Below are 20,638 nucleotides of genomic sequence, written 5' to 3'. Positions count from 1 at the left end.
ATCCTTCAAGGGGGTAGCGGCAATAGTGGCCCACAAGTGGCCGAACAGTATGTGATTCCCCTTGGCGTTGGAACTACAGATGAAGTTCGTGCCACTACCACATCCAGTTCTGACCCAGCGAGTCCAGAAGTCGACTGTCTGCGCTTCATTACAGAAAACCCGGACCCTGCAGCTCATGATTTTCTCGCCCTTGCAGTGAGAAAGCGTTTCGGGATTTCGAAAGCCAGCATAGACTTCCTAGAGGAATATAAGTGCAAATCGACTAGAAGGCAATATGAGTCATCTTGGAGAAAATGGGTGGCCTTTGTAAAGGCAAAGAATCCGCAGGAGATCTCAACAGACTTCTGCTTATCTTTCTTCATCCACCTCCATGGCCAAGGGTTGACAGCTAACACGATTTCAGTGTGTAAATCTGCTTTGATGAGACCCATTTTATTTGCCTTCCAGATCGACCTAGGTAACGAGATCTTTAATAAAGTTCCGAAAGCCTGCGCTAGGCTCAGACCTTCAGCACCTCCAAAGCCCATTTCATGTTCTTTAGACAAAGTTCTTCATTTCGCCTCCCTGTTGAGCAATGAAGAATGTGCGTTAAAGGATTTGACGCAAAAAGTTATTTTCCTATTTGCACTCGCGTCCGGGGCCAGGGTTAGTGAGATCGTAGCCCTCTCGAGAGAGGCAGGTCGTGTTCAGTTCCTGGATGGGGGGGATCTGAACCTGTTTCCGGATCCTACGTTTCTCGCCAAGAATGAGTTACCCACCAACAGGTGGGGTCCCTGGAGAATCTGCCCTCTGAAAGAAGATGCATCTCTATGTCCAGTAGAATGCCTAAAGGTCTATCTTCGTAGAACTTCAGACTTCAAGGGTGGTCAACTATTCAGGGGAGATACATCAGGCTCAAATTTATCTCTGAATCAACTCAGAGCGAAAATCACATATTTTATTCGCAGAGCGGATCCTGACAGTACACCCGCAGGTCACGATCCGAGGAAAGTTGCCTCATCCCTAAATTTCTTTAATTGTATGGATTTTGAACATCTCCGTTCATACACGGGCTGGAAATCTTCCAGGGTGTTCTTTCGCCACTATGCGAAGCAAGTAGAGGAACTTAAGAGGTCTGTGGTAGCAGTGGGTCGTGTAGTTAACCCTACTGTTTAACTCTGCGAGGAATAGTGGTCTTAATTGGGACGATTAAGTCCAGGGTGAGTGTGTAGGTACATACTGTACTACAAACTAAATGAGGGCACCAAGTGCCCATATAGACTGTTCCTTCTTTCAAAGGTGAACCTAGCATAAGTTCAGACATGTGTGCCGAGCGTTTCTAACGCTAATGTGATTGATTTGTAATACAGACTTTTATGACTTGATACCTCGGTATCTTATTAAAGTGGTGTTTAATGGTTTTTCTTTCAGATAAACAAGTTCTGTTTACTATCATACTTATGCTTAAAGTTTTGGGTTATCCTCTTTTATATATATATATATATATTTGTTGTTAACCTGTCTGTTTATTGTCTGTCAATAAACTTGTTCTTGAGAACCTTGCGTCTCTTTCACCTGTGTCAATTTATTGGTATAATTGAGCATTTTTATTCTATGTATCTTATCTGGGATAATTCTGATAGAATTGTTCTGATATGCAAGCTATGTTGCATTGTTTTATGTAGTCCCCTAATGGGAGGACTCCGTCCCATAAAAGGACAAGGGCGGTTTTATTAGTTTCTTCCTATGCGGATATAAACCTTTGTCCAATACAAGTATTGTGCGGAATACTGGTCAATATATATTGACGCAGTGGTTCTTTACAAACTATGCTTTACTTAATATAGGGCGAGACCACTATATTAGCTTGCCTGGTATTCATACATAGATATATGTACTCTTCGAGACTTTTCCAGAGTCTAGTAGGACTCTTCCCTGTAGGGGGCAGGAAGCTCTAACATAGTTTATAGTTAGTTGAAAAGATGTATAACGGTAACATCTTAGGTCTCTAGGTCTAGTCGACCGGGGAAAAATTACCTCCGGGGAGTACGGCACGTTCTGAGAATCCACAGATACAGTAATGCTCTGGTACACTTCCATCAGGACGACATGGCTTGAGCCCAAAAAACGGATTTTGAGCGAAGCGAAAAATCTATTTTTGGGTGAGATGGCCATGTCGTCCTGATGGACCCGCCCTTGCCTTTCTAAGAAAGGGCTGTAGGACCCCTCCCTACATACAGTATCTGTAGCACCTCGTGTACGCTACAAGGAATACAGATGGCGCCAGGATTGGCGCCAGGCACGCATACGAATCGGGGGATAGGGAAGCCTTGGGAGCGGCTCCCCTTTTTCTTTCCCGAATTCGTATCTCGCCAATCACCTCCTACGAGACGAAATCTCTGTCCAGGATGTAGATTGCTATGTGACGTGTCTAGAATACGTCCTCTGATATGTCGCGATATCCCTTTCACGAGGGATACTCGCTCCAGGAGTTAGAATTCTGGTACCTTAAGGTAAATTCTCTGGGAATATCGCCGTAGTTGTAATATACCCTAGGAAGCTACCCTATAGGAACTTCCATCAGGACGACATGGCCATCTCACCCAAAAATAGATTTTTCGCTTCGCTCAAAATCCGTTATATATATATATAGATATATATATATATATATATATATATATATATATATATATATATATATATATATATATATATATACAGTATATATATATATCTATATATATATAAATATATATATATATATATATATATATATATATATATATATATGAGTGTATATATATATATATATATATATATATATATATATATATATATATATATATATATATATATATATATATATATATATATATATATATATATATATATACATATATATATATATATATATATATATATATATGTATGTATATATATATATTTATATATATATATTTTCTTACAAAGCTGGTCTAGTATAGAGTAAATATTTCATTCATTTATATCATTTGTGTATTAAAGAGGTGTATAGCTAGCTCGTAAAGTGGGTCTCAATCGTATTGGTTAATTAAATGTATATAAATTACATACTTTTCATATAATTGTATTTTTTATTTTAATTCAGTATATGTAAATTTAAGAATTTTTAAGAATTAACTTTTTATTTCATGTATTTTTTAGCGAAGACTTTTTACATCTCATTTAGGTATGCTGTATCACACACAAGGTAATAATACCAGGTATAAACACAAGGTATTTCGTAGTGTTATATTCCCACGTGGTTGGAATGTGCAAGAAATTTCTCAAAATAGTTTTACTCTTTTTTTATTGTTTCGAGGAGGAGGTGAGTGGAGTTAGCTGAGAGAGGGTTGCTTTGCAAGCAAGTTTAGTTCCCCTTTTCAATTTTCTACGTTGGCAACCTTATGCCGCTTTGCTGAGTGAAGTTCATAATATCATCAGTCATAAACCCTCCTCGGGTGTGAAGTTTGACCATCGTTCCAACCAAGTATTGAGTATTCGCCGAACAATGGAAACCAGTTCAGTAATAACTGTTTGAACAGGTTCAATAGTTACACCAGATGTACCACTGGTACTGTTCCAAAGCAGAATGCAATAGGACAACAGCAACAATCATCGAATCGTCCTCCTTCAGGTAATTGGAAAGACATGCAGAAGGTTAAAATTGTCTATTATAAGTGTGGCAAAAGAGGCCATATCATTAAGGAATGTTGGTCGAACTAACCGAAAGCAGTCACCCAAGTGGTTAAGGATGATTCAACTTCACGGAATGTGAAGACGAAGAACAATCCGGAAAGGATGGTGAGGAAAATAAACCAGCTAACGTTTACACGATGAGCAGAACAACACCATACAGCGTGGTTGCCTTTAAATTGTAAGTCTATGAAGGTATGTTAGCCGCAATAGATGAAAGTGAGAAAACCTTGGTCGAGGTGTACACCCGTTGGTGGAACAGTCTCTCACAGGAGATTCATTCATTTCGAAGGGAATCGGAGGTGAGCAGGTTACCCCTATTGGCCATTTAAATCTGTCATGTGAGATGGTGACAGGTCATTTTGATTTTGTGGTGAAGTATTAATTGGCTGTCGAAGGAGTAGAAGTCCTACTTGGTAATGAAGTTGGTGGAGCGCTGTTTGGCCTTGTCCAATTGTAATGGAGAAACCATTAAAATATAGTCCGATGACTGAACTCAAGAGGGACTACTCGTATCTGTTTCTTACTTGCGTGACGACTAGGATTATGACAAAGAAAGTGGCTGAAGAAGAAGAAAAAGAACCCAAAGGAACGATGAGCTTAGAGGATTTATTCTCAGAAGAAGAAGAAGATTACTCAAGAAGAGAGCTCCCGAGTGAGCCCAAGAGAAGAGGAACTACAGACGAATGAATAGGAAAACAAAGAAGTAATGGACCTGGAAGAAATAGAAAACTCAGTATTAGAAGTAAGACAAGTGAGTCAGAGAAGGCTGATAGGATTACAATGGAAGAATGTGATGTTAATAGAGTTATTGTACTGTGAGGTGGATGAGACGGAGGTGCACCAGTCACCCACCTGTTATCATCTTAAGGATGGGTTGTTAATGTGGAAGCATAGACCCGCCAATACCCGTGAGAATGCCGAATGTTGGATATACAGTCAGATATTAATTCACGCACCGTTGAGAAGACAGGTGATCGCCATAGCACACAAGACGGGGCACACAGGAATAAGGAAGATAACTGAGAAGATTATAAAACACTTTTTCTGGCCTGACATGCATTAGGATGCGAGCTAGTTTTGCAGTGCATTTAATGTTTGTCAGATGGCTGGAAAGCCCGACAAGTACATTAAGAAAGCTCCCTTACGCCCGATTGAAGTACGAGGATAACTCTTCAACAAAGGATTGATTGAAATGTTGGCAGAAAATGAGAAGGATCGAGAGGAAATGGATGGAGAATATGTCAAGAATTTTAGGAAAGGGATCGGCGATATAAGGAAATTTTCAATAGAGAACATGAAAACGAGCCCAAGAAAGATGAACAAAATTTTTGCTATGAAAAGTACGAACTGGCAGTTTACAGTAGGACGACAGGTGTTGGTTTACTTACCGTTAAGGGGATTCCCTCTCTCCAGAAAGTTCCAAAAACCATTCCGGATTTTGGAGATCTGTGATGTGACCTACATTACCAAAATACCAGGAAGAAGGAAAAATTAAAGGAAGGCCATATTAACTTCGAAACCGGATTTTAACAAGAGATTCCTTATCCAAGTGGATGCATCGGTTAATGGGATTGGAGTTGTCCTAATACAAGAAGACAAAGAAGGAATTCTTCGCCCTGTTTATTTTATGTCGTTGCAGCTGAAGAGGCAACAACAAGCTTACTCGATAGTTGAAAAGGAACTGCCAGCGTTAGTCACAGAAAGAAGCAAATTTGAAGTATATGTGAAAAGATCACAGAATGAAGATATTACAGTTTACTCGGATCACAATCCTTTAACTTTTGTTAATAAGATTAAGAATAATAATCCAAGGTTAACTAGGTGGTCATTATGCTTGGTACCGTATTGTACTAATGTAAAGCATATATCAGTTAAAGATAACGTGGTTGCTGATTATTTATCTTGGGCTGAATCGGTGGACTCAGGCCCGGAATAAATTATCTTCTTTGGGGGGAGCTATCTTACGAAGCTGGTCTAGTATAGAGTAATTATTTCATTCATGTCTTTTATTTGTGTATTCAAAAGGTGTATAGCCATATCGTAAAGTGGGTCTCACTCATGTAGATTTAAGTAAATGTATGTAAATCACATAGGACTTTAGTCATTCATTTAATTGTATTTTTCTTTCACTTCAGTATATGTAAATTTACGTTATTTTTAAGAATTAACTTTTTATTTCACGTATTTTGTTACAAAGTCTCATGTAATCTTGTTTAGGTATGCTGTATCACACATGAGGTAATAATACCAGGTATGAAGATAAGGTATTAGGTCATGTTATATTCCAACAGGGTTAGAATGTGCATGGAATTTCTCAAAATAGTTTTACTTATTTCTATTGTTTCGAGGAGAAGGTGGGTGGAGTTAGCTGAGAGAGGGTTGCCTTGCAAGCAAGGTTAGTTCCCCTGTTCAATTTTCTATGTTGGCAACCTTACACCACTAGACCTTGCCTCCCATGCCACTAGAATGATCTACTAGAATTATCTAGAAGTTTTAAGTCAATATATAAGCCCCAGAAATGTGTAGGCAGCAGAAGAGATCCAGCTTGTCCCTTTAAGGGAGCCAAAGTTCGTTCGCCGTCTCTCTTCTCAAGTGCATCAGGTGTATGCCCTCTCAAACGTGAGTAACGATTTCTATCCAACATACATCGTGTGTATTGTGTTCAAAGGTTGACGAATCCATTGAATGATATTTCAAGTGTATTGTGTTAATGTAAGTACTTGTATAACATAAATTTTTGTAACTGGTCCTGTGAGTTTAGGATAAAAAGTGAAGTGTATTTATTTTGCTTACCTGTTTGGTAACCTCATATGTGAACTAAGTAGACGTAGGTTACATTCATATAAATTCCATATAGCGTTTAATCATTAAGTGTTACATGTTAACTATTTTTATTTGTTACCAAAATTAAATATTTTTATCAATGAATTTCCAGTGAAACAACTGACTATAATTTCTAAAAGTAATATTTTCCATTGTCTTAGTCTAAGTTTTTTTTGGATTTAATATTTCGAGTAATTTAATTTTGGTGTTAATTCTTTTTGTATTATTGTTGAAACTTTTTATAGAATATATTAATTTTTGTAACGAGTTTATTATTTCAATCACCAATATATCTTAACAGTGATTTGCTCATAATCCCTGACTAGAACCAAAGTAAGAGGCTGGTTTGTTAATAGTTCTTATAAAATAAACACCCAGTCTTGTTCTGTGTGTTAAGTAAGAGATCTTTGGATATTCAGTGTTCATACATATTGCCATCTGGGAGTTATGTAATTTTCTCAGAACTCGGGTATTAATTTTCAAATATAACAGATTTATGTGAAAATAAGCAGGTGAGTTTGGAGCTCAGAGTTCATTTAATTCTCCAGCCATAAAAGTATATACTGTATATATCATATTATAGTTTATATATATGTATATATATATATATATATATATATATATATATATATATATATATATATATATATATATATATATATATATATATATATATATATATATATATATATATATATATATATATACATATATACATATATATATATATATATATATATATATATATATATATATATATATATATATATATATATATTGTTATGATTCATATTTATGTTTTTAGAATCCATGTAGCACTTTATAGATCATAACAATATTCTTAGTTGTATTTAAGTTAGTGCTAATTTACCAGGTTCAGTTTTAAAGTTTATAATTTAAAAGGGAAAATAGATAAAATCACTTTTTAACCACTTTTAATTACAATAGATATTCTACACGTATGTACATAAATATAAAGAAATAATGATAAATATATTTATATCTTTGTCTTAAATAAATCCACTGGTCTCTCGAAACATAAAATGAACAATGATATCTTACCGAATACAACTAAACACTTTTATATCCAAGTAATAATCCAATAACCGTTAATCACCAATCCTGGAAGCACACTGGATAAAGAAAACTTTATTGTCAAAATAAACAATATTTGGTCATCCAAGGACCATGAAACAAACAAACAATACTTAAATTACAAATAATTAGTCACACCATCTAGTGACTGAAAACAATCATACATTTTTAAGGATACCCACTCCATGTAGTGACTGAAAAGAAAATTAAATACAAAATATTGAAGAAATATACAACGGGAACCATAACATATTCCCCCACAAAAAGTCGTCATCACCATCTTGATGACTGAAAAGACTATTTTAACAATCTCCATCATATAGGATTCCGTGATAACATGTCTGCACATACATTGTCTTTTCCTTTTATATAGCGTATTTGAAGATCATATTCTTGTAGCATCAGCCACTATCTCATGAGTCGATGATTTTTCGTTCTCATTCTCTGTAAAAACGTTAGAGGCTGATGTTCCGCGTAGACGTTGATAGTAAATGGAGAACAATGGAGATAAGCTGCAAACTTCTCCAATGCAACCAATAATCCAAAAGCTTCTTTTTCAACAGTTGCATAAGGTCGTTGGTGAGGTTTAAGCCTCTGAAAAGCATACATTACTCGATGCAAGATTCCATCTGTCCCTTCCTGTAGCAGTACAGCTCCTGTTCCCAAGTTGCTAGCATCAACCTCAATTGAAAAGGGTTTCTTAAAATTTGGTGCCTGCAAAACTGGACAAGACGCCAGGATGCGTTTTGAGCGTTCAAAGGCAGTCTTGCAATCGTCAGACTAATTAAATTTCTTTTTACTGCTTGTAAGAGAAGTGAGAGGAGCGACTGCATCTGAAAAACTTTCGCAAAAACGTCGATAGTATCAAACCATTCCCAGGAATCGTTGAACTTCTCTTCTAGAGGTGGGAGGCTGTATGGCAATGATATCCCTCACCTTGGCATCCACTGGTGCCACTTTATTGCTTCCCACAACGTATCCAAGGTACTGTATCTTGGCATGTCCAAAGTCCCTTTTCTTCAGGTTTATTGACAAACGTGCTTTCCTCAGTCGCAGCAATACTTCTTTCAAGCCCTTCATGTGGTCCGACCATGACTCTGTAAAAATAATAACATCATCTAAGTAAACTGCAACTCCTGGAAGTCCTTCTAGAAGATCATTCATTGCCCTCTGGAATACTGGTCCTGCATTTTTTAAGTCAAAAGGTAAAACCTTATATTGGAACAATCCATCGGGTGTAACAAATGGAGTAATGGGTTTTGATGATGGTGATAAAGGAATTTGGTAGTATCCTTTTTGAAGGTCTATACGTGTAACAACTTTAGAAGAACTTACTTGATCAATCTAATCATCCACTCTAGGCAGTGGGTATGCATTTGTGACAGTCAGTTTATTAACCTGTCTATAAGTGGTGCAGAGTCGAAATGATCCATCGGGTTTTCGTACTAATAAGCACTGTGAAGACCAAGGACTGTCACAGCTTTCTGCCAAGTCGTTATCCTGTAGAAACTGAGTTTCTTTTCTCAATATAGCTCTCTTGTATGGGGATACTCTATAAGGTGCCTGCTTGCATGGCGTTATTCCCTCTTTCAAAATGATCGTATATTCCAAAAGATTCGTTTGGGTTGGTTCATCTCCACACAGATCTCTGAAAGACCAGCAAACGTTCCACATCCATAGCCTGATGAGAACCTAAATGCATTAACTTTGCAGAGATATTTATTAAAATTTTAGAATGGGAGAGGTTAGAATCATTACCAATTTGAAAATCATTCTCTGGAACAATAACTGAATCATTTTTAACGTATACAGCTGCAAGCACTGTTGACTTTACTTTAGTGCTCTCTGACACAAAAGGCTTTAGTCTATTCACATGAACAAGATGTCTATCTTTCCTTTTACTAGTAGTTTCAATTTCATATACATTATTGCAGCGTCTCTCCACTACAGTATAGGGTCCTTCAAAAAGACATTCCAAAGACTTCTTAGTGGGATTAAGTATTAGAATTTGATCACCTGGTTCAAATTCTCTTGTTACAGTTTTAACATCAAACCTTTTCTTCATACTTTTTGTGCTTTTAACAGATTCTGATGTGCAAATACTCGAGCCTCATCTAATTGCTTTTTAAAAGTAACAGCATATTGGTGCAAGTCTTTACCCGGTTCGTGGTTTTCAAGCCAGACATCATCAAGTAGATCAGAGGGCGAATATCCCAAACTATCTTGCTGAGTATTTCTTATGGTGAACAACACAAATGATAGTCCCTCATCCCACTCCTTCTGATGTTCATGGCTGTACTTAGTCAGAGCCTCCTTAAGCGCCTGGTGAAATCTCTCGAGCGCCCCTGGCTTTGCGGATGATAAGCTGTAGATTTTGAATGGTGAACACCCATAGCCAACATAACATCCTGAAAAAGCTTTGATGTAAAATTGGTACCACGATCGGTTTGAACAACTTTAGGTATGCCATATTGAGTAAAAAACTTGACAAGGTGTGAAATAATATTCTTAGTTGTTATATTCTGTAAAGGAATAGCATCTGGATATCTAATACTAGAACACATTATAGTCAACATTTATTGATGCTATCTCTTTGTTTTTGGTAGAGGTCCAACACAGTTAATAATAACTTTTTCAAAAGGAACATTACAGACTACTTGAGGGACCAAAGGCACTGGTTTAGGTGCTTGGTTGGGCTTACCTACTTTTTGACAGGCTATGCAACAATTGCAGAATACCTTCACATTACGAAAAAGGCCAGGGTAATAAAAATATTGCAATATACTGTATGCTGTCTTCTTAATCCTAAGATGAGTAGTAGAGACTTCATAGGCCACCTCCATCACATCATTTTTCAGAGATGCTGGAACCACCAACTGTTGTTTAACTTCCCAAGAGGCAGTTGCCACTGCGGTACTTGCTCTATATTTCCTCATTAGCACTCCAACTTTTAAGTAGTAACATGTAGATTCTGCCATACTCTCCTCTGTCAATGCATTCTTAAACAAAGGATGTAAAGAGACATCGTTAATTTGTTCATGTTTCAAATTTGTGACATTAATTTTATATACATCAATTTCATTACATGATGTTGTCAATACTTTTCCAACTTTTTCATTACAACCTTCCCTACTCGTAGTATCAAAACTATTCTCCCTAACCACAATAGGAATATCAGGTTGAACACTTTCATTAAACAAACTATAGAGAGAGTAGTCAAAATCTGTCCCTAAATATAAACATACTCCATCTCTCACCTTGTCATCCTCAACTGCAGACCTAGCACCACATTCAACAGAATTGAACTGGTCATCAATGTTAGGAACAGATTCGGTCAAAACAATACCATGCAGGCCTCTGCTGTGTTCAACTACACAAGATGGAAACAAATCACGTTCCACATCCTCCAACTGCTGAACAGGGCTGACTTCCAAAGGAGTATCACATACCTCTGGGTCCGGTACCACACAATTACCTGCAACATCATTTCCAACAAGAACATCTTCGCCAGGAATCGGTAGAGACTCGACAATACCCACAATGATATCACCCTTGAATATGCCACAATCCAAATGCACTCTAGCCCGAGGCAAAGAAGTCAAACCACCTATGCTCCTAACTATTACTTTATCATTGGCAAGACAGTCTTTTAACGCAGGTACTGCCCCTCTAACAACTAAACTCTCCGATGAACTGATGTCCCGCTTTAGCTTTACAACAACACCCTTACTATGTTCATCACCAGTAACCAAAACGTTGTCAAAGCAAAATGGTTTGAAACCATCAACACCACCAGCTAACTCTGCATTTATATCACAACAAGAGAAATTAGATTCCTCTCCTTTACTCTTTCTTTCATTCTTCCTAGAATGTTTGGGACATCTAGCTTTCACATGACCGACCTCACCACACGAATAACAAGTTACACTTGAACTAGCACCAGAGCCAAGAGATTTAACAGATAATTTATAAGGACTTGTTGGTGGTGAGTTTTGAGGTGACTTACTTGGTGTGTTCCTGGATTGGTTACCTGAATTGTGAGGTCTTAATAACCTAAAATTTTCAGCAAGTACAGTTGCCCTTTGAAGAGTAGTTACTTCTTTCTCAAATAGATACCTCTGTGTATCAATGGGTATACCTCTTATAAATTGTTCTACTAATATTAGTTCTCTATATTCATCCATGCTCATAATCCCTGACTAGAACCAAAGTAAGAGGCTGGTTTATTAATAGTTCTTATAAAATAAACACCCAGTCTTCAACCATTTATCATTCATACGCACAATATTATGGCACTATTCAACATACGACTGGTTGTCAAATTTATGATATTTATGGAACTTTAAGCGGTAATATACCGGGGTGAGTTCGTACATTTTATGTTTGACTTCATAGGAAGTTTCTATTAACCATAATAATTACCTGGAACATAGATGAAGAATTTTTAGTAATTATTTCTCAGCTGATCCCATCTTTGGTCGTCAATTTTCTTGGTGGGATTTAATGATACGTTGGTATTCTTAATATACAAGTTTAATAAACTTATGGCTACATTGCTCTATGACAGCTGACTCCTAAGTGTGCGTGGAGTGTCATACACAATCTGACAAAACCAAAACATTGCTAAACAAAAGAGCATCGCTCTGAAAAGACTCAAATCCTACTCCAGTACAAAACTATAAAGAATTACATCCTATCTCTTAGGTAATCAACAAATGTTTGAATCCTAATACCAAAACAAATCATCACACTTATGTACAAAGCATAACATGTTTTATTCATGCAATATGATGCAATGTAGCGCAATACCTGTAACACTTGAAATAATATACTACATTATTACAATAATACATAACAGTCTCCTCCCCCTTAACTTGACATTGTAAAAATCTTCATAAATCTAATCTCTCAGGGGGCTTTCCTCTGTTAATCCTATTAGGAAGCACTTTAACCTCATCTTGTACTGGTACATGAATTGGTTCTGAATCTACATTGGATGTTGGACCATCTTGGTTAATATTTGACTCATTTGATGTAACTACTTCTTTAAGTTCCTCATCTCTAACATTCACATGCTCTACTGTCTTTCTGTTTAACGGCTGTAATTGATCAACATGACGTTTTACAACATTATCACCAACACGAACATCATAATGTAAATTTCCTATCTCTCTTACAATCTCTCCTGGTACCCACTTCTCTAGAGTGTTGTACGATCTTACCATGACATCAGACAAAGGTAAAAAATGTCTTACATTAGGAAGCTTTATTACTTGTTTATACCCTTTATCTTCTAAATCACTTTGCAAACTTGGATACAACAAATCTAACTTACACCTTATCCTCCTCCCCATCCACAAATTTGAGGGTGTCATGCCTGTTGTGCTGTGCGGCGTTGTTCTATAAGACAATAAAAATTTTGATACATGCAAAAATATATTACCTGAATTTGCTTTTCTACACTTCATATTGTGTTTAAACGTTTGGACAAATCTTTCAGCCTCTCCATTAGTAGATGGATATGTAGCTGAAAATGAATGCTTTATACCATTGACATTACAAAATTCTTTAAACTCTTGTGAGGTAAATCGTGGACCATTATCTGTAACAATTCTTTCTGGAATACTGTGCGTTGAAAAAATTTGCATTAACTCTTTTATTGTGGCGTAAGACATTGTTGTCTTCATTGGGATAATTTCTGGCCACTTACTGTAAGCATCTACTACTATCAAAAACAATTAATTTAAAAAAAGGACCTGCAAAATCTATATGCACTCTTTGCCATGGATACCTGGGTAACTCCCACGGGTGCATTCTAGAAATTTGAGGATTGTTCTGTTGCATAACACAATTCATACAATTCTTTATATAAGATTCCACATCTTTATCTACACCTGGCCACCATACAAAAGTTCTCGCAATTGACTTTGATCTTACAATACCTTGGTGATCTGCATGTATTTCAGACAAAACCTTATTTCTCAGTGAATTAGGAATAACTACCCTTGTACCTCTCATCACTATTCCTTGTGTTACACTCAGTTCATACCATATATCCTTATACAGTTTACAATTTTCCTCTTTTCCACATAAGTCCCTACCTGTCATTAAACTCTCCAAAACCTTACTAAGTACTGGGTCTCTCTTGATACTGTGTGCTACATCTTTTGCAGTTATTGGTACATCATATACAGAAATTAACAGAACACTGTCATCATACTCCTCTGGAGCTTTGTCTACGGGTAATCTGGATAAAGCATCTGCATTACCCATGTTTGATGTTGGACGGTATTCTATATCATAGTGGTACGCTGCTAACGTAACTGCCCAACGTTGTAGTCTTGCAGCTACCAACGTAGGTAAACTTGCTTTTGGACCCAATATTGCTAATAAAGGTTTATGATCTGTAACAAGTGTGAACTTTTTCCTACCATAAAGATACATATGGAATTTTTTAACTCCATAAACTAATGCTAAACCTTCCTTTTCTATTTGAGAGTAATTCCTTTCTGCCTTGTTCAATACTCTAGAAGTGAATGCAATTGGTTTTTCTGTTCCATCTGGCATTACATGAGATAATACTGCACCTAAACCTATGTTTGATGCATCACATACTAATCTAACTGGTAAATCCATTTGATAATATACTAAGAATGTAGGTGATGTTATTTCTTGCTTGATTCTTTCAAAAGATTCCTGACACTCTTCATTCCACTTCCATTCTACACCCTTATTCAACAGATTATACAATGGATGTGCAATTGTAGACAAATTCTGAATGAAATTCCCATAAAATGTTACTAAACCTAGAAATGATTGTAATTCCTTAACATTTTCTGGCACTCTTGTTGATTGTACAGCTTTAATCTTCTCTTTATTTTTGTGAATACCCTTGCCATTTATTACAAAACCAAAGTATTCCACTGAATCAACTTCTAAAATACATTTGTTCTTATTTACTCTAATATTATGTTCCTTCAACTTCTTCAGAACTGTTCGCAATCTTTCTCTATGTTCTCTTGTGTCTTTACCAGCAATTAAAATATCATCTATAAAAATGAATACTCCTTGCATTCCTGAAAAAATCTTATCCATAGTTTGTTGCCATATAGTTGGACTACTTGCAACTCCATAAGGTAATCTCTTTGGTCTAAACAAACCTAAGGATGTATTTACTGTACATAATTCTTGTGAAGTTTCATCCATGGGAAGCTGTTGAAATGCTTGTCTTAAATCTAATTTAGAAAAAACACTGCATCCTGACATAGTTGCAAACATGTCTTTCGGATTTGGTAAGGGATGTTGAGCTACTTGCAGTTGTGGATTTAACATTACTTTGTAATCTCCACATAACCTAACCTGTCCACTTTTCTTCACAATAGGAACTAATGTCGTAGCCCAATCTGAATATGTAACCCTTTCCCAGGAACCTTCATTTTCTAATCTCCTGATTTCTGTTTCAACTGCACTTTTCAATGCATACGGTACTGGTCTGGTAGCACAAAATCTAGGAGAACTGTCAGGTTTCAAAACTAAAATTGCCTTTGCGTTCTTTACTGTACCTATTTTATCTTCAAATACGTCTTGAAACTCTGATATGATATTATCCATATATATTTCATTTTTTTTTTCATCTTGTCTACCTGTAACCTTCAAAATACTAGGCCAATCTAACTTCAAATACTGTAGCCAATCTAAACCTAGCAAAGTTTGTCCATTACCTTTTACTACTGTTAATGGCATTCTCTCTAATTTTTGTTCTTTGTACTGTACTTCTACGTTCGAAGCACCTATCACCTGAATATCAAAACCATTATAACCTTTCAAAACTCTATTTGTACCTTCTAATAACAAATTAGGAATGCTTTTAGCCGTTTTCTCAGACATAATTGATACATCGGCTGTTGTGTCAACTTGCATTAAAATTGGTTTACCATTTATGATTACTTCTACCATGATATGTTTCTTTGCACCTTTGTTGACGGAATTAATGCGAAACGCAAAATCAGTTTCTGACCTAACCTGATTATCATGAACATTTTCCGCATTATTCTCTTGACCAATAGTATCAACTGTAGCATTTATTTTCTTTGTGTACTGTTTAGGGAATCTACAAGCAGTTGCAAAATGACCCATCTTTCTGCAATTCTGGCATGTCTGTCCAGTAGCAGGGCATTTCTTTGCTTCGTATGCAAGATGATCAGTTTTACCACACCTATGAACATTAGTGTTAGGCACTTTTCTATGACTAGGCTTTGACATATTCCTTCTCTGATTCTCATTGGTTTTCCACTTAGAACCTACTGTATTAATTCTAGAATTTTCCATTTTATTGCTTGTAGAACTACCTATTATGTTACTTTGCCTATTTGATGTTTCTAAAGCTCTGCCTGTTATCAATACCTTTTCTAATGTTAAATCTTTATCTTGCAATAATTTCTTTCTTAGCTCTTGTGATGTGCAATGTGCAATCACTTGATCTATGATAACATTTTCTAACTCTAGAAATTCACATGAAACGGCTAAATTCTTTAGTCTAGTCACAAATGCATCTAAACTTTCATTTTCTTTCTGATAAGCCTGTGCTGAAAACTGGTATCTTTCAAAAAATTTATTGACCTGAGGAGCAAAATATGTGGTAAGAGCCTTAATTGCAGCTTCACTTGTGTCATCTGTAGGCTGCAAAGTCTTAAACACTTCCCGAACTTCCCTACCTGCTGTATGAAGTAATAATGCCTTCTTTTGGGCATCCTTCATGTTCCCTAATACTTCTAAATAAATCTTAAATTCCTCACACCACTGTTGCCATCGTGTTGCAACAGAATTGGGCTCAGCAGTGATGCTGAAACGTTCAGGATGTTCTATATCAAAAGGCATTTTGAGTCTTACCTTCCTACCTACAGGAGGTTAAGCTACTGTTCTGCAGTCACAAGTTTACTTCCTACCTGTTTTGTAGCCTACCCAACTTTAAATTTCACCCTTTCTTGTTTTGTTTGTTTGATGAAATTCCTGTTCTGCTTCTTGTACAATCTTCATTGGGGGATTTTCCTCTGCAAAAGGACCTTCTCTTGTGCTGGCCGTCCTTCTGCATAAGGCCCAATGTTTCTTCTGCGTGTGTTCGTGCTCCTGGGCGTCGCCAATTTTTAGGTATGACTTCATAGGAAGTTTTTATTAACCATAATAATTACCTGGAACATAGATGAAGAATTGTTAGTAATTATTTCTCAGCTGATCCCATCTTTGGTCGTCAATTTTCTTGGTGGGATTTAATGATATGTTGGTATTCTTAATATACAAGTTTAATAAACTTATGGCTACATTGCTCTATGACAGCTGACTCCTAAGTGTGCGTGGAGCGTCATACACAATCTGACAAAACCAAAACATTGCTAAACAAAAGAGCATTGCTCTGAAAAGACTCAAATCCTACTCCAGTACAAAACTATAAAGAATTACATCCTATCTCTTAGGTAATCAACAAATGTTTGAATCCTAATACCAAAACAAATCATCGCACATATGTACAAAGCATAACATGTTTTATTCATGCAATATGATGCAATGTTGCGCAATACCTGTATCACTTGAAATAATATTGTACATTATTACAATATACATAACAGTGCACACGCAAGATAGATTCTTTAATAAAACCATAATATCTACCTTCGTCTAACGTTAAAGCAAGAAAGGCAGACCGACCTTTGCCCTTTAAAGCATGTTGAATAAGAATTGGCCATATTACCTTAGGTAACTCTAAACTATCTGCCAACTTCTCAAATAAAGCAAAAAATTCATCAGATGAGTTTTCGTCAAAGGAAGGGGTCATCTTTGAATACTTAATTACATTAGTGTTACTATCTTCTAACGGAGCTACACCACCAGTTTCGCTTTTAATTTTAAGTTGTTCTAACTTAAACTTATATTCACCCTCTTCAGGTTCTAACCGCACTTTTCGGTCTCGTTCACGATCTGACCTCTCTTTCCTATCTTTCTCTTTTCTCTCTCAATCAATTTATTTTTTATATGCTTGACTTGTGATTTACGCCACGTTTTCTCGACATCTCGAACAAATTCATATATACGCACAATAGATAACCAGTACTCTTTACGTATCATATGCGAACGCAAATAACCAACAGAGGGTTGACTAACAAATTCATTCAAATCAAAGGGCTCCATAATTACAATAAACTTTACAATTCAAAACAAGATTTAAATATTAAACTTTACACTTCACTTAACCTTAAAGTATTTTGGCCGCAAATAATCAATAATACAGAACAGCCATTGATAGTCAAATAAAATGAAAACACTTACGTTTCAAACAACTTCGCTCAAATAATACATTTTAAAAATACGCATATATTCGAAAATAGAGGCAATTATGAAAATTGCTGTACATACACAACGTGTAAAATATCCTGGACAGGCCCCCATTTGTTATGATTCATTTTTATGTTTTTAGAATTCATGAAGCACTTTATAGATCATAACAATATTTATTTAAGTTAGTGCTAATTTACCAGGTTCAGTTTTAAAGTTTATAATTTAAAAGGGAAAATAGATAAAATCACTTTTTAACCACTTTTAATTACAATAGATATTCTACACGTATGTGCATAAATATAAAGAAATAATGCTAAATAAATTTATATCTTTGTCTTAAATAAATCCACCGGTGTCTCCAAATATAAAATGAACAATGATATATTACCGAATACAAATAAACATTTTCATACCCAAGTAATAATCCAATAACCGTTAATCACCAATCCAGGAAGCACACTGGATAAAGAAAACTTTATTGTCAAAGTCAACAATATTCGGTCATCCAAGGACCATGAAACAAACAAACAATACTTAAATTATAAATAATTAGTCACACCATCTAGTGACTGAAAACAATCATACATTTTTAAGGATACTCACTCCATCTAGTGACTGAAAAGAAAATTAAATACAAAATATTAAAGAAATATACAACGGGAACCATAGCAATATATATGTATATATATATATATATATATATATATATATATATATATATATATATATATATATAGATATAGATATAGATATAGATATAGATATAGATATATAGATATATAGATATATAGATATATATATATATATATATATATATATAGATATATAGATATATAGATATATAGATATATATATATATATATATATATATATATATATATATATATATATATATATATATATATATGTATATATATGTGTATATATATATATGTATATATATGTATGTGTATATATATATATATATATATATATATATATATATATATATATATATATATATATATATATATATATATATATATATATATACATATATATATATATACACATACATATATATATATACACATACATATATATATATATATATATATATATATATATATATATATATATATACACACACACACATGAGGGGCTGCTGAAAATTTCCTGGCTTTAAGGGTATCATTAAAGGGTAGAGCTGTTACTTTTCCAGGGAAAATAGGACAACAACTAGTTTACAACTTAAAGAGCTATGGAAAAAATGATAGGTATAACACTAAGCAACAGAAGAGAGCAACATGTAAGAAAAAGAAATGGACAGACATATCATGAGAATGACAGATAATAGACGAACATTAAGATTAACAGAATGGGTCCCGAGAGACAGCAAAAGAAGGCTAAGAAAGAGAATATGATGGATTGACGATCTAAACAGATGGAAGTGGAGGGACATTTCCGAGGCCTTTGTTCTGAAGTGGACTAGTAACCACTGATGATGAAGTAATAGTTTGTTCTTCAAGTTCCACTCTCTCTTGAGTTTAATTTTCTATATTAGTTTTTACCAATTGCCTAATAAGTTGTATTGTTGCATTGAAGGTCTTATGGTTTTACACTATTTTGTTGATACAAAACTAATATAATAGTATATATCTATGCTGACAAAATTCCTGTTTTTTCAGATTATGAAATGGGCCATGCCTTTTAGAGGTTTTTACTTGGCGCAGAGGACTGGCAGTTGAATAGAGAGTGTGATCCTCTGCGCACCATCCATTTCTTTTAATGGTTGATGACCTCTGCATAAAGGACCGAATAGGAATCATTGTACAGAAACAGGGAGGAATTTAGTTCAATGTAGCCTCGACTTGAAGACTGGAGAGGACCTTGAATTAAAATGGGGAAGACTAGCGATAAGAAATCGCAGCGGAGTGACAGCAGTAAGTATGCCCAATAAAGTTTTTCTCATTCTCATAAAAAATTATATACACATTTTTGTTGTTTTTTTATATACATGCAATACTTTACACAAATATTGAATTGTTAAACGTGGATTTTATTTTAATTAAGTTATATAAGGATTAGGTTATCAGCAATAAATAATACAATTCAATGATTTCTTTTTTTTTCACGCAAGCTAAAGGTCCGACAAGTAAGGGCTCTATATGACTATGGACTCGTGGATTACTGTTTGAGAACTTAAGTTAGCTGTAGACTAGCTTTTTCAAGGGCAGGTAGTGCATGTCAAAAACTAGTTACTGCACCTTGTAATAAACCGCCAGAGAAGCCTTAAAAAATATCATGTAGGGTATGCTTTCGCAGTTTTCCTGGTTATTTGTCTGATTTGAGTGTAGCTGCCTGTCTATTCGTTGCTGCAAATGTCACTGTCGGGCTTCTTGTCTCCATTTCCCTAGATGTAAGGGCATTCCTCTTATATCATAGATTTTTTGTCGTTTGATAATTACAAAGCGTCCGATGTAATTCGAATATGCTGTTATAAAATTATGAAAAATTTGTCGGATTTCATGACTGAAGTGAAGGCGCCATTAAGGTTATATAGTAAGAAAAGGTTTGTTATCATTGTGATTTGTTTTATAAGCTGGATGCCTGTCAAGTCGCTTCTTATGTTGTTCTTGTATTTGGTGTGTACACTATTATTTTTTGCCTACTCCTCTGTTAATTGTAAACCGATCATCATGAAACTTGGTTGGTA

General features: G+C 35.3%; 1 long non-coding RNA gene across 1 annotated transcript in view; it reads left to right on the top strand.

Moving 5' to 3' along the window:
- Nucleotides 1–20,638, top strand: part of LOC137637761 (uncharacterized) — a 192,136-nt gene that overhangs the window by 170,380 nt on the left and 1,118 nt on the right. The window contains exons 2-3 of the long non-coding RNA XR_011043783.1: nucleotides 19,611–19,865; nucleotides 20,063–20,638. The exon at nucleotides 20,063–20,638 is cut by the window's right edge and continues 1,118 nt beyond it. This is a non-coding gene — a long non-coding RNA (uncharacterized lncRNA). The remainder of the gene's footprint in view (nucleotides 1–19,610; nucleotides 19,866–20,062) is intronic.

Source organism: Palaemon carinicauda, unplaced genomic scaffold (assembly GCF_036898095.1).
Source record: "Palaemon carinicauda isolate YSFRI2023 unplaced genomic scaffold, ASM3689809v2 scaffold99, whole genome shotgun sequence".
In the NCBI taxonomy this organism is placed as follows: Eukaryota; Metazoa; Arthropoda; class Malacostraca; order Decapoda; family Palaemonidae; genus Palaemon; species Palaemon carinicauda.
This window is presented reverse-complemented; position numbering and strand designations above follow the sequence as displayed.